Source organism: Taudactylus pleione, unplaced genomic scaffold (genome assembly GCF_031769625.1).
Source record: "Taudactylus pleione unplaced genomic scaffold, aTauple2 ptg000218l, whole genome shotgun sequence".
In the NCBI taxonomy this organism is placed as follows: domain Eukaryota; kingdom Metazoa; phylum Chordata; class Amphibia; order Anura; family Myobatrachidae; genus Taudactylus; species Taudactylus pleione.
Window position 1 is genome coordinate 2858825 of NW_028284620.1, and position 16912 is coordinate 2875736.

At 39.8% G+C, this 16912-nt stretch overlaps 1 protein-coding gene across 1 annotated transcript in view; it reads right to left on the reverse strand.

Annotated features, from left to right (window-relative positions):
* The window catches only part of DLC1 (DLC1 Rho GTPase activating protein), a 458419-nt gene that overhangs the window by 194454 nt on the left and 247053 nt on the right, over nucleotides 1-16912 (reverse strand). The gene's annotated exons all lie outside the window — the stretch shown is intronic.

Here is a 16912-nt window from a genome sequence, read left to right on the forward strand (position 1 = left end):
CATATGCAGGTTTGTGTATATCCATAAAAAGTGCATGTTGGAAACAGTAATAACATCACTACAGTACTTCCACTTTAGCGCCACCTTAGTAGTACATTCAATATAATTTTTTTCTTTCTAAACTACTGAGCAGTTTATCTTAATCTACAGGCGATAATGGATCACAGCAGTCAGGGGTCATCTTGTGTGTCTGAAGGTTTTATTACATTAGGAGAAAGTGCATCTAGAAATGCTATTATGTAATAAGGATGATTGGAAAGTACAAAAGGGATCCAATTGGAAGTACAGGAATGAGGTTGGATTTCTGACATCTTTGATCATCGGGAGGATTCAAGTCCTTTGGCAGAAAGGAAAACGCTGTGCACCTACGTTGAACCTGGAACCATCTCTCTGAGCCTCCTTGTTCTTTTAAGTAGAAATGGCCTGCAAAATGAATGCTCATTTTTCATTTAAAACATAGGGGTAAATTCAGTTATTATTATTATTATTACCAGTTATTTATATAGCGCACACATATTCCGCAGCGCTTTACAGAGAATATTCGGCCATTCACATCCGTCCCTGCCCCAGTGGAGCTTACAATCTATATTCCCTACCACATGCGCACATACACACACTAGGGGTAATTTTTTTTGTTAGGAGCCAATTAACCTACCAGTATATTTTTGGAGTGTGGGAGGAAACCGGAGTACCCGGGGGAAACCCACGCAAGCACAGGGAGAATATACAAACTCCACACAGTTAGGGCCGTAGTGGGTATCGAACCAACGACCTCAGTGCTGTGAGGCAGTAATGCTACCATTACACCGTCTGTGCTGCCCAGTTCTTCAACAATCGCGCCCAATGGCACTGCAGGCTTTCCCTCACAGCCCATAGAGTTGCAAGGGAAAAATTTGCTATGTTGGCAGTTGGCATAACTGAAATGTGAGCAGCTGGGCACACTGGTATAACTATAGAGGGTGCAAGGGTTGCGCTTGCTATGGGGCCTGGCTGCTTAGTGGGCGCCAGCCCAGCAAGCACCCCCCTGCACCATCTGTAGCACGGCCGGCCAATTGGGAACGCTGGTCTCTGAAGCGATCAGAGACTAAAGAAACCTCTGATCACTTCAGAGGCCAGCGTTCCCAGTGATGCAGTGTGTGGGTCTGGATCTAGTTAGATCCAGTCAGCGGCAGCGTCTACACGGGAGCGCTGACGGCGTTGACTGGAGAAGTGCCCAGCGGCCAGCGTGAAGATAGGTAAGTACTGCACAGGGGAGTGGGGCCTGTTCTACACTGGGAGGGGCACAGCATAAGGGGCACTACTAGGGGCATTACTGGGGGCACAACATAAGGGGCACTACTGGGGACACTGCATAAGGTGCTCTAATACAGGGGGCATTCCATAAGGGTCTCTTATACAAAGGGCATTGCATAAGGGGCACAACTGCAGTGGCATTTGCTATGGGGGCCCCATACCTCTGGTTACGCCCCTGGCTGGGCATCTTTTATATAGAAAGCACTGATATATTACACAGAGCTATAGAATCAGGATCATGGCACAAACAAATTACATACTAATATCTAAAAATGCCCCATCCCAAATGAGCTTACAATCTAAAGCTAATGTGTACATTGTTGATAATTACAATACAGGAACATGTGCTATGTGATGGACGTTAGTTGAGAAAGAAATGGTCTGAACGCTAGCAACTCGCAACCATCACTATGTATTGTAATTTCTCGCTGTTCCCACACATTTTTAGCAGTTTTACATTTTGTGGGAAGATGGTTACTGTATATGGTACTTAGGGCACGGAACTCATCTACAATGCAGCTGCCCCTAATACCCACTTTGTAAGTTACCCTAATTTTACATTTTGTATATATAACTTAGAGCCATCTAAACTGGTCACTTTCTTTTTAAATGATTACAGCAAGAATGCAGTTGCATCAGAAGACACTTAAACATACTTCAGTTATTTAACTGATATTGACTAGGACAAGTAAGCAGAACTAAATTAACTACCGTCTTCTCCTTAAACCGGATTCAGTTACGGCCGGCAGTTCAAATCCCGACAGCGGCATCCCGGCAGCAGTGAAAATCCAGATCGTCCCAAGGTAAGTATTTCCTACCCTATTCTACCCCCTAACCCTAACCCTCCTTTAGGGGTGCCTAACCGTAACCTCCCCCCAAGTGCCTAACCCGAATCCCCCCTCTAAGTGCCTAAACCTAACCCCTCCTTCCCCCGCCGCCTAAACCTAAGTCCCCCGGTGTGGTGCCTAACCCTAACCCTCCCTTCCCCTAGCCTAACCCTAAGCTCCCGGGGGGGAGCCCAACCCTAAGTACCTCCCGGGAACCCTAAACCGAACCCCCCCATGGCTGTCCGCACCCGACTTACCTTACTTTTACCGGCATAGGTAAAATGACAGGCGTCGGGATTTCGACACCTGTCATTTAACCCCTTGCCGGGATTAGGTAGTCGGGAAGCCGATTGCTTCCCCCTTAAACCATACCTCCAGACATTAAGGTATTTCTAATCGGGACATGGAGCATGAGTAAGGTGTGTTGTTAATTGTTAATAGCTTGGCCACATCACATTGATATCTTCCATGCCCCACATGGATTCCCACTTCAATGATGCTCACACTTGTCATCGGCATGCACAGCATCAAAGGGGCAATCGTCAACAGTGGACACCTACTAAGTATCAAGGGATCAGAGAAAAAAGTCCTGATTCACCAGTCAACAAGACATCCTCTCAAATCAGGACCATATTGCTTAAAATCTGAACAGCTGAAGGGTATTCTTGAAGTTAAAGAAAATATATCCTCTTTTCACATAATCTGTGAGGCGGTGGAGGGGGGATACAAGTCCCACCCTTCATCTGGCTAGCAATGCTTCCTGTTCCTGGGACAGTGTTAAAAGAGCCTGACAGTGGAAGGTAGACCTGTAACATCATAACACAGGTGTCTCAAGGTGAGATCAGTAAGGACAGAAACCTCTCTTGGAGCGCATCTTATAATAATTTTTCATAAACTCCCTAATGGTTGAAGTATATTGTTAAAACTCTTTGTTAAATATAGTTAAATAGTTATCTGAGACATAAAGACACATGAGTTGGCTTTCAAGATAGGTACAATTTATTTTCAGATCTCATCAAATTATTTAGTTCAAAATATTAGCATGGTGGTGGACAAAAGAACGAAAAAATTGACAGAACAACCACAAACATTCGTTGATGTTCAACTCTCCTTAATGACAGTTTAGATGTCCGGCCAGGTTAAGTCTAACATCCGGGACAATATGGTCTAATAATCATAATAATTTGAGATGAGAGTGCACCCGCCTAATCTAGTAATGCCACAACTACAAAAACAACCCCTATTTCTGCCATCGAACAAAAAAGATGACATAGCAACCATAAAAGGGGTGGAAGGGAATGTCCAGAAGACAAGAGTAAGGGTTGTATTAAAGCCACCCCTAATAAAATTTGCAAACCCAACCACTCAAACACTATAGACTCCCACAGCACTACCCTAACAAATGAAACAAACTAAAAGTGTCAATCATAAATTTCTTAAGGGGGCCACTCTTGACTCAACCTCAGGGCTTAAACTGGTTTCAGGCTCAAGGTCAGCCTTATTCTTCATTATGGTAATGATTAATCCATGGCTAGAAATTATTCTAACAAAAAAACAGACATGTCTTCTGTAATTTGAATACATGATTTTTTATTATTTAAACTAGGGATGTGCAGGCTCGGTTCTACTCGGTTCCGTTCGGTTCTTTTTACCGAATCTTATTGGCTATCCAAAACTCGTGACAGCTGAAACCCAATAAGATCCGGTAAAAAGAACCGAACGGAACCGAGTAGAACCGAGCCTGCACATCCCTAATTTAAACACAGGTAGATTATTGAAGACCGTGTCCCTTCAAAACTAGATTGCAGATCACCTGCCTTTATGGTAAATAATTAGATATTAATTTTAATTTCTTCATACCCCTTTAAAGGCGATAAAGTCAACGGCCTCACAGACATTAGGTAATGTCAGGAAGAAGTCTTTTCAAACTGTAATTATAGATGTTCTTCTTAATTAAAATATTTTTTCGTCTGGTAAACAGGAATAAATCATGAAAACAATCGCCAAGCTATATTAGGTAGGCTAGAACATTAGGAACATCTAATTCTGTGAGCTTAGATACTATCTGCCAAAGCATGTGTTGATACTATTAGATTTTATCACTTATCGGATAAATTACAGCACATACTTTAAACGTAGCTTGAAAACAAATTGCTGGACAATTTCCACATTCTAAAGAGGAGGGAGATTATGTTACTGGAAGGATGAGCAATCTTTTAAATTGATCAGGCACCGTGCCAGATATGTACATGTATTTTCAAAACTAATTTTCTGGTTCTTAGCATTCCAGGTTACTGTCATAAAGAGATATTTTTGGAGTTATTTACAGTAAAATATAATGTACTACTATAATATATGTGAGAGCATAATGTCAAGAATGCACAAATCACACCCCAAATCTAAAAAGAACATCCGTTATTAGAAATCACACATAAATGCCAATAATCATGCAAATTGTTATGGATTATAAACAGCGCATGCGTCATAATAGCGAAAAAGTTACACTGCGCATGCATCTGACAGTGTGTGCGTACAGCGGCATTTTTCAACCACTGTGCCGTGGCACACCAGTGTGCCGCGAGCAGTTGTCCAGCGTGCCACGGTGGTCAGCTCATGACACTTGTACTGTAGTGTGTTTTTGTCCTGAGGAGGCCAATGTAGTGTGTTTTATTACTGTGGAGGCCAATGTAGTGTGTTTTATTCCTGTGGAGGGCAATGTAGTGTGTTTTATTCCTGTGGAGACCAATGTGTGTGTATTTTTTTATGTGGGAGCAGGGGCGTATCTATAATGGGTGCAGGGTGTGCGGGGAATATGGGCCCCTGAGTCCAGGGGGGCCCCGCACCGCACACCCTGAACCCATAATATTACTTACCTCTCTGAAGTCCCACCTCGGCGCGGTGGTCCGACGCTGTAAAATAACTGGAAAATGGCCGTGGTGGCCATTTTCCCGTCATTTGCGCATGCGTAGTACAGGGAAAATGGCCACCGCAGCCATTTTCCCGGTGACCTGTGCATACACTATGGACTCTGGGCACACTCTAGTGCCCAGAGACTATAACTCCGGGGCTGGCCACGCACAGCTCAGTGCGCTGCTCAACGCCGGGTGGAGAGGTGGGGGCCCGTGTCGGAGCCGGCACACGGGCCCCCTCCTCTCTAGAAACGCCCTTGTGTGGGAGCCAATGTGTATGTTTTTTCATTGGTCACGCATACCGCATCGCCGGATAGTGTGCCTTGGCAAATTTAAAATCTTGTGTAGTTTGCCTCGAGTTCAAAAAGGTTCAAGATCACTGGTGCACAGAGTCACAGGGCTGATTGAGATGTTCAGAGTCTGATATACATTGGAAATGTATTGGGCGGTCCTGGGCAGTGACTGGGAGGTGGCTATTCAGACGCATTGAGATGTACCATCTAATGGGCATGTCACGAGAGTGTCACCGGCATGTCGCAGAAGTAATTGCGAACTCAGACGCTTAATCGCATACATGGAGGCCAATCTCTAACAAAGTTTCTGCACCTAGCATTGGAGCTAGGGCAAGTTTTGATGGTGCATGCAATGCTTGTGCCTAAGGTTGCAGGATTGTTGCATCTAAGGGTGCACAAAGTGGGTGTCCCAGTCCTTGCACATTCAGATGCATGGATGTACACAAGGGAAACGGCTTTTACTAGTATTAGTATAAAGTCAAAGACACGACTGCGGCAAAAGAAGGAAACATAGGCGCCGCTGCATCTGGCCACAGAGTAAACTCAGAGGGTCACACTCTGCAATACGGATATTTTTTTTCTTTTTTTCTGTCTTATTCTTACGACAGAACTGAAGAACAATAAAATATATGGATATAATTTAATAATTATTAATGGGTTGTTAGGCCAAGCACAGCCTGGAATATAAAGAAATCAAATGGGAGCAATAACATGAACAAATGTTAGAATTCTCATGTTCTTCTTTGTATAAAAAGCTGGTAATGTCTGTGCAACATGGATAGTGCTTATATGTGTATGTAAATACACATGATTTTGTATGGCAATATATAAATGCATGTAACTGTTATATAGGATGCTCTCTAGTATAATCAATATTCTATTTAGTGCAATAACTGGTGTAGTACAGCAACAGCTACAGGCTTGAGTGACTATACTGAAGGGACAATACTGTAGATCAGGGGTGGGCAATAAGCTGCCCTCCAGCTGTTACTGAACTACAATTCCCAGCATACCTTGCAACTGTTTTAACATGGCCAAATAGCAAAACTGTGGCAAGGCATGCTGGGATGTGTAGTTCATCAACAGCTGGGGGGCCGCTTATTGCCCACCCCTACTGTAGATGGTACTGTATACTATCACTGTGCAGTCTCTTTTTGCTGCAATACTGTAGCGTACTTTCTTCTAGAATGTCATTGTAAATCCTCCATGTTAGGAAATTGTAAAAACACTGTAAAGATTATTAAACTACAAACTTTCTCTGCCTGTTTGGTCCTTAAACTAAGAAGCATATTCTGCAACAATAACCAAGTACACACAAGTTTGATTTGATGGTTACATGTGGTTCTGTAGTCTTTACGTAACTGTTCTTGTATTAGAGAGATTTAAATTCAGTAAATACACTGGATCAATTCCAAATGCAATTTGGAGAAAGGATGAGAACACAGGAAGTGTGCAGGGTGTGATAGGACGTACATTACTAGAGATATACTCCATTCTGTGTCGCTAACACTAATAGTGCATGAAGGTACTGTAGAATACTTTCAAATAATTTCACCCACCCTAAGACATTGCGTGCACACTACGTGGGAAGAGAAGAGGCGTATCCACAAATTCAGAAAAATGATTCACAATGAATTTAGTAAACAGAGAGCAATACGTTTTGTTTATAACCTTTGCAGTATTTTCAGAAATTCTATTTAAGCCCATGAATAAGGCTTAAGGCTGCAATGGCACCGTGCAAAGCGACAGTGGATCCGTTGTCCCACATATCGGGCGGTCCGCACACACGGTGCGATCGGGTGTCCGATACCGCCCGATATGCTGGCTCCTCCCTCCCTCACCCGCATAGCAATCCATGGGATCGCACATCGCATCCCCTGATCGATTGGTCCTGCAGAAAGATCAGGGGGTGCGATGTACGACCCCACGAGAGCGCGCTCAGCCCGTCATCAGGGCCATACACGGTGCGATTTAGCAGGCAAATCGCACCAATCAGTCAGATCGCCTGCTTTATCGCCCCGTGTATGAGGGGCTTTAAACATAAAAGCCTATCTAGTATTCTACAATTTTCTGTACTGGTTTGAAGTTAAAATTTTTTATATTTCTCAAATGTTTGAAAACAGAATCTCTGCTCAACATTGACACCTGCAGAGGAGATATAAAAAAAATTATCTGTAGCTTCTTTTTCAAATGGAAAAACTGCCAACACCTTAGGATAAATTCAGAGCAATTAAATCAATTAAATATATTGAGATGGGAGCTGTTATTACGGTGTGCGGATTCGCAGTCGCAGGCAGAGACACTCTCCCCCAGAAAAAGGTCACGACATGCCTCCATTTCAGTCACCACATCCCTGTTGCCGCCCACAAATGGTCCCTGCCTGTCAATCACGAGCATGCGCGTCATTGACAGGCAAGGACTGTTTGTGGTCGGCAATGTGGGCAGACTGAGATGCATGCGTAGACGCTTGCCTGTGCAAACATTGGCATTGCGTCCATCTCTGAATAAGATCCTCTATCTATCGGCTTGTGAAAGTAGCCGTCATGACTATCAGCGAGCTAGCACTATACCTGGCGCAATAGAACCTTCTGAAATCAAACAAATCTCTGCGTATGCTCAATACAGCATAGACGGGCAACTCCGTGCACACATGATGTGCCCCACTGCTGCCCACATAAACCCATTCAGCCCCAGATAGATATGCAGCTGAGATGAGTACGACTCTGAATCACCCATATTCGCACAGGTGCAAACGATCAGCACTAAGCAAGCACAGTACTAAAAATAGCAATATCTGACCACAAAACAGAGGCGTACAGATTTGCTGATCATCAAATTTAATGGAAATTTTTATATTTGTTTTATACATGTCTAACATGTAACAACTTGTATTGCTTACCAAATGATATCTAACAATACAGGTTGAGTTTCCCATATCCAAATATCCTGAAATACAGAATATTCTAAAATAGGGAATTGTTTGAGCATGACTGAGATAGTGACACCTTTGCTTTCTGACAGTTCAATGTACACAAATTTGATTAATACAGAAAAATATTACAAATATTGTATAAAATTACCTTCAGGCTGTGTGTATAAGGTGTATATGAAACATAAATTAATTTTGTGTATTTACACAAACTTTGTCTGATCAACAAAATATAAAAAAATATTATAAAAAATGACCTTCGGGTTATGTGTATAAGGTGTTTATGGAACATAAATGCATTCTATGTTTATACTTGGGTCCCATTCCAAAGATATCTCATTATGGTATGAAAATATTCCAAAATACGGCAAAATCTGATAACCAAAATACTTCTGTCCCAATCATTTTGGATATGGGATACTCAACCTTCATAAAGGGCTTAACTTGTAACATTTGTGTTTTATATCACCTTTCGGTATAAAAAATGTTTCAGATTAGTTCCACTAAAAATGTTTTTTTCAGATCTCTCTTTACCATTGAAGTTTGTGTGTGGGTGTTTTAGTATCATAAAATATAACGGTAAATTACACACTTTCTTAAAAATTTAAATGTCTCACTGCACATTCCTTGTTTTCTACCATGTAGGTCCTCAGTTATACTAATTTACATGAAGGATTAAAGTCTCTAAATCTTGGGAGCTTAATGTCATCACAATCATTATATGCTCTTCACCAATGGCTATAATTTAAAAAAAAAAAAAACTTATTGCAGTTCAGATGCTATGAGACATATGTCAACTTAACAAGATCACATATTATAAATCCAGTTAAGTCACAGTGTCTGGAGCCCCCTCCCACAGGCACGCAAAAAAAGTTAAGCGTATTAGACACTGAAACAAAATAGGTATTCAATTATGAAGACATTTTAATAATAAAAATGCAGCACAAATACACCAACAACATATTTGTCACATATGAATATCATTTCAAACTGCCAAAATGCATTACTGTCAGCCAGCCGCTGCTGAGAAGATGTGTGTATTGAGAGCAACTTGGGCCATTTGATGAAGTTGAAACTGCTGTGATTCCAAGTGTGGAATTTAGTTAAGTGTGAGGTTATGTGGTACACAGGACTTATCACAGTAGGAAAACCTATGATGCCATTAAGATACTCTCTGTATTGTATAGCAACCATTAGAATGGTCTCTGTATTGTATAGCTGACACTAGAATGGCATCTGTATTGTGTACATATCACTAGAATAGTCTTTGTATTGTATAGAGGTCTCCAGAATAGTCTCTACATTGAACACTAATCAGATGGAACTGTGTTGTACTTACTAAGGGCTCTTTGACATAAACATTTTTCAGATATTGTATGGAATGTGCAAAATACACCCACGTTAAACACTTTACGGCTGCACGATTTTCGTCACTCACATTTAGTCATTGTGGTGCGCTTGTAGAAGAGCCTGAAACACTTGCTTTTGTTTTTCTCAGGCCAAAGTTGCCAGCCAGTCAGTGTTTTTATTTTCCAGAAAACATGGCCCCTAGTTCAGGTAGTGACTGGGAAGTATTTGTTGATCAGAAGAAATGGAAACGAGCAATTACAGTTTTATTATAAGTATACAATGTATCACGGTTGTACTGTCATCTTGTACTTTTGGTACCAGTTACTGTAGGTACTGCTGTTACACCCCATCCGAGTTATTTGGTTACCATAAAACAATATATACTTTTTATTTACTTACAATATTTGACTAAATTGTCACAGTATGACTGCCATAATGCACAATGAGGTTGCTCCTTAAAGATCTAATTACATAATATTGTATAATGTTGCCTTCCAACGCAGCTCCCCACCCCCTCTTCCAATTAGTCCAGTAACCAATTCAGCAGAACATTATCACATTAACACTAATTATGCTTCAGTAGTGGTTTCTGGTGAACAATACTCTCCAGACTGAGAGCGGAAAGGATGAAGAAAAGGACAAGTTTTAAAAAGCTTTCATGCTGCCGAAAAAAGCTATTAAAATAACAAATATAGATGTTGAACTAAGAGATTGTTTTTTTCCACGTCAACCAGCTTCTTGATGGACTGTAAAATGTATATGTTATCTTTACCCTGTTTGTGTTCTTACTTAAATTCACATGGGAGTCAACAGGTGTCCTATGAGGGTATTTGATCATGCCTGCATGTATATAACTGGAACGCCATCCGAGTGCGTGAGTTTATGTTAGATATCAGTGTTTCATAATGACCATTTGAGGTATCGCTGGAGTATTTAGAAAGGCAGCCATACAACTCTACTAATGTGTAACTCATTAGTCTTAGTAACTATAGATGCATTGGACATTTTTTGTAGTAGAACAATAACCGCATAAATTGTAAAGATGTGCACCGGACTATTTTTGCTGGTTTTGGTTCTAATTCGTCGGCCAGTTTTGGATTTGTCAAACCGCCGTAAATGGTTTTGGTTGTGTATTTTTTTCAAAAAATGTACAAAAAAAGCTAAAATCACATAATTTGAGTCTTTTTTTTGTTCCTAGAATATTGTTAATCTTAATAACATTAATTTACACTAATTTCCAGTCACAGGGCTTTGAACAAAGTGCACTAGGTAAAGTGCATCAAACAGTACAAATAATAGATCTATATATTTTTATTTTTTTATGAGCTTGCAGCTCAGTTCAAAATATATGTGGAGTCACAGTGCTTATATATGCACATGAGCAAAGCGCACTAGGGTACAGCACACCAAACAGTACAAACAATAGAAGGAAGAGTAGCTTTGTAGCTCAACTCTCATTGTGGCAATTCAAAGGGGTTTATTTAATTATGTACGTGAATGATAACGCACAGGGGTACAGCACACACATGTTGTGCAAACTTAAAATAATAAATTTTTTATGTTATTTTACATTTTTTACTTTTTTATATATTTTTTTACTGTTTTCGCAACTGACAGTGACAATACACAATGTTGTGCTGCTTTTGAATAGCCACTTTAGATGGACTCAGCTCAGCCAATTTACAGCAGAGTACAGCGCAGCATACAGCAGCGTGCCCCTATACACATTGACTATACAGAGCACAGCTTGTGAGTCTGGACACAGCAAAGCCAATACAGCAAAGTACAGTGCAGCATGCAGCAGCGTGTCCCTATACACACTGACTATACAGAGCACATCCTCTTGTGAGTCTGGACACAGCACAGCCAATACAGCAAAGTACAAGGCAGCATACACCAGCGTGCCTGACAGTGAAATGGTGCAGAGTCCCGGCCGCAGTGCCTTATACAGTATCCAAAACCTGTGAGAATCTGACGCTGGGAAGATGACGTTTTAACTTGAAGTGGAATCTGAGTCTGGCGGGATACCGGAAGCTCTGGTGCGTTGGATTACAGGTAATCCGAACCGCTCATCTCTTATAAATTCCACTAGTTATCGAAAGAAAATACTTTGGTAACTTAATTTTTACATTTTTAATTACCTAATTAACTGCAATTCACAAAGCTTCAGTTATTTCACTGTATAATTGACAATCTTGCATATTAACATTGGAACTGAAAATTAATTTGAGCCATCAACTAAACATAAACTAAACCATCAACTAAACTCTTTCTATTACACTGGGGAACAGTCAATCTGTTGCCAGGGATTTAAGAGTCGATTTTGATTAATTTTGTGCTCCTGATCATGAATATGCCATGCTTATTTTTCAATTGGCTCTAGATATTGAGATATGCATATATCTTTAATATTTATGAAAATTTTAAATAAACTGTAAATATAGTTAAAAAGATATTTTTTTAATCCTGATTAAATTTGATTTGTAAAATGTTATAAAAAGACACAGGATAATTACATACATAAGTGTTAGGAAGCTCTGAGAACAGTTTTTTGTAGGATTTTCTTTTGTGTTCTTGTTGCGGGCAGTCCCTCTGCAGACCCCAACAGTAATCGGCCATCATGTGACCATCCCACCTTCCTTGATATCTTTCTTCCATTACCTGAATATCCTGGTGGAACCGTTCACCCTGTTCTTCGCTTAAATATCATAGATTGGACGGGAAGTGATCTAAATGACTGTACACAAAATGTACTTTAATACTCATGTTGGCACCTACTTTCACGAAACATTTTAGCATGTTGTGAACTAAGTCATGATAGTTGTCTGCCTTGCGATTGCCTAAAAATGTTTGAATGACAGACACATAACTCAGCCATGCTTCAGATTCAGTTTCAGTCATTGATGTTGTAAAATTTGGATCCTTCACCAGTTTCCGTATCTGTGGGTCATCAAAAATTCCTACCTTTAATTTTTCAATATTAAGAGATGGAAATGTTCGACAAATATCCGTGAAACAATCTCCTGACTTGTCCAATGATTTTACAAATTGTTTCATTAAACCCAGTTTGATCTGGAGAGGCGGCTGTATGATTTTTTTCCTGTCAAGTAAGGGCTCATGAATGATGTTGGCTTCTCCTACAGTTATAACTTCTCTTGGAGGCCATGCGGTTTGCTGCCAGTGCTTTTGTTTTGCACGACTATCCCATAAGCATATGTGACAACGATACTTAGTATATCCACTTTGCTGCCCAAGATGAAAGTTTACCATTTTTAATTCGACACAAACAGACCACTGATTCTGAGAATAAGCTATTTTTTCTAAGACTAACTTGATATTTTCATACTGTTCTTTAAGTTTTGCTGAATGACCAATAGGAATCGACGCAAATATATTCCCATTGTGCAGTAATACACATTTTAAGCTTTTAGCCAAAAAGAGCCGCCAGTCTTCTGCTCGATATTCTGGTAAGCCCATCATCTGGAGAAGTATCGGAATATTGTTGCAATACACAAGTTTGTTATCTTGGCTAAAGAAAGGCAGTATAGCTTGATCACTATTTCGATACGACATTATAGTAACATCAGGCTCAAGACAGTGCTTTTCTTGACATCTGGATGGTAAAAGCTCAGCTCCTTTTTTTGATAAATTCAAGTCACGAATTAAATCGTTTAGTTCCTTTTGATTAAATTTGTTTGGAGTAGAGGAACTTTCTTCAAACTGACTTTTATCTGTGCTGTCACTTGCACTGGATGAAATTAGCATTTGCACATCATCACATTCAACTTCGCACATAGAACTGAATGATGGTACTGGTAAATCTTCGCTATGTGGTATCGGTTGTTTTGCAGTATTCATACTTGGGTAATCCCATTTGCGTTTATTAAATCGATTCATACTCTTCACATTTACAGCACAAAAATAGCAGTCACTCAAGTGATCTTTTGGCTCATACCACATCATTGGTATACCGAAATTAAGTCCTTATTGATCACCTTTAGTCCAATTGCAGAGTGATTCCACGCAGGTTTTACAAACTATGTGAGACACCCAAATCTTGTCTTGCTGGCTTATGTGACGTCCAAAATAAGCCTGATACGCTTGTATTACGAATACAGTTATATATATTCTTTCTTTTGCAACACTATATTTGCCACAAATATAACAAAAAATATCAAGGGTTTTAGTACACCGTCTCCGAGAAGAACTCGGTCCTCTCCGTTGCTCCTCTCTGTATGCTGGGAGGAGGCGTGGCTGTGGTCTAAAGATGCCCCAGCAGGCTCAGCAGTGCACGGCCACGCCTACTCCCAGCATTAGTGAGATTTAAATGTGTTATGTGTCTCAAATGTGACTACCAGCTACGTTATCACAAGTAAAACAAATTCTTGTTATTGTTGAAAGAGGGTAGTTGTTAAAAAAGCAATACTAAGTCAATTCTGTTAAGTAAAGCAGGCCTAGACTAGTAGGGTGCTTCAAATGGAGAAAATAATTAAAATTTATAATTTTTCATTAATTTGTAAACTGGAGCCAATTCAGCTATAGCGAAGATCTAATGCGAAAATAGGGCCTGCGAGTACTCTCAAACCGATCTTAAATCCTTGGCAAGAAAAAATAAATATATTTTTGTTCCCCAGTGTTATCTTTTTCCCATTTGTGATAAATCATTAAACAATGTTTCATCTGAACACAAGTATATTATATGTCAGGTATTAATATGCCATGAAGAAATTTAATAACAACTTAGACATGTTTGGTGAAGGCAATTAGTTGGTTTAAACCATCTGCTGTCCAAACTCACATTACAGTATTGACTTCCCTGCCAGCTGGATCTGCTCCATTAGGAGTAAAACATGGGAAAGAAAAGAATCTATATAAATGTGAGAACACATTTACAAGTATGTCTTGCATGTGGCTGACAATAGCGGAACATTTTTATAGTATTATTTTTATTCACACTATGCTGACAAACTCTGATTTAATTGACAAAGGGACCTATTTATATTGGACATATTTGCATTAAATTATGTGTAAACGGCTGTGACGCAGTAGGTAAGGTGGGTCTATACCCAGCAGTAACGTGATACAATAGCTTTGATGCTTTGCTGGAACGGACCGTTTTCGGAGCTACTGTCCCAGAAAGAGAACTTTGATAAAGAACCCTGAAACTATATTGTTTATAGCTGCAATATGCTGGACTAAATTTAGAGGGGTTAGACCCCATAATAGTTAATGAGAATAGAGAATAGAGAAGTACCAAGAAATTAAAAATAGTCTCAAATACTGAAAATGAGGGGTTCACACTGTTAAAGTGAGTGATAGGTATATGAAGAATGTATACTGATTCTAAATTTTTCACTGGTTAACAAAATAAATTTTATTATTTACTGTCTCAGTCTTGTATACATATTTGTGCATTATCTGTGTACCACTTACTGTCTTTCAGTCGTTCCTTTGTGCCTAAAATAAGCCAGAGAAATTTATACAAAACAAATCAATATTGGTGTAAAGAGCTTACAATTGAAGTTGGTTCAGTGCAGTGATGGATTCAAGCAGGACCCACTTGGATTGCCCCCCTTATCAGGTAGGTGGTACCTGAGACTGAACACTACATGGAGTGGTCTGGCTGCCGAAAGACAAGAAGGTCCTGCACACCCACCCTGATTGTGTATAAAACACTTCAGATCGGTCAGGCAGCATCCCCTGCCTGCTTTAGAGCGGCCATAGTCGAGGGGCTATGCTAAATCGCCCCTTCTAGAATTAAGGCTTAACTAAAATTTGTGGGCCCAATAGCAGAATTTATAAGGATCCTCATGTACAGAGTGACATGTATAGATAAGGGTTTAGTAGGAGAGATGGGCATGTATTCCCCACAGCAGCAACACCCTTTACTACTATGGTCATTACACCTTTGCTGACAAGCATGGTAATCAAAAACAATCAGACACTTCAATATATATTAGAACTAGTACTAAATAGGAAACCCAAGACTTTGAATCAGGCTGATAAAAAAAGGGTGTATGTTTAACTTTCATTTAAATCTGTTGGCACTTGGAACAGATTCAGAGTATCCCTGTAAATCAATGCTGCTGTATTATATTATAGATTATATATGTAATTTTTTAAGAATATGGTGACTCATTTAGCATGAAGAGATTAAATGAAATGTAGATACTTATTTCATTTATTCACCATGCCCCAATATTTGCCTATTACCTGGAAGCAGTACAGCTCTCTGGTGTAATAGTTTCTGTCTATTTGGATGTAAGTCTGTCACTGTTTAATATTGCACAGTTTAGCACTTTGGAGTTAGATGGTCACTTTAGATCTCATTGAAATCGCTTACATTTTGACTGAGGCTATTATTGCACTGTATCTTAGGTTTTATAGTTGTTGTTTATCCATCACTATGGTAACACAGGGGGGGGGGGGGGGGGAGTGTGGCACAGCTATATATAGTCCACAACTTGGAAAAAGGCGGCACTCAGAGATTTCAGTATAACGTTAAGAAAGACCCTCTCCGGGGTAACTTTATTGTGTCATAGTCGACGTTTCAGGGAGCGTGTCCCCTTTCTCCAGACAACATAACTCCCCAACATGCTCCCCGAAACGTCGACTATGACACAATAAAATTACCCCGGAGATGGTCTTTCTTAACGTTATACTGAAGTCTCTGAGTGCTGCCTTTTTGCAAGTTGTGGACTATTTGTGGGGAGCAATACCCCTTTGGAGGGCACCAGAGCATTTTCAATTCAAAGGACTGGTGAGTGCCGGGTTCCATTTGGTTCCAATAATCAGTATTGGAGCTAGTATTTTTATTGTGTATTAACTTTTTAACTTTATTGTGGCCCCATAAGCCATTTTTATTGCTATGATGAAAATTATCGTTCAACTATACTTGGAATACTAATAAATCTTTAGCCTTTTATTATAAACTGTCCATTCATTTTTAGTACTTGTTACTGTGGTTATAGTGCTGGTATCATATACTTCTATAGAAAGAGTAAATGGTTGGTAGATGTGAAGTATATTAGAAGAAAAGTCCTTTTGAAAAATTCCTGAAATCTTCACCAGATGTTACTTGATCCTTATAAATAGTGAATGAAACAGTTTATCGTAGATAAATGTACTCCAGGGTTTCTGAAATTAAACCTTCGCACCAAAAAAGTTCACCCAAAGAAAACAGGCCAAAGGCCATTTATTAGATACTATTAAAAATAGTTTATATAACATAAAACAAGTCATTCATAAAAGAGTCTGTTAGATAAGCGTACATCAATTTGTTTAACAAGATACTGGATTCTGACCACCAAT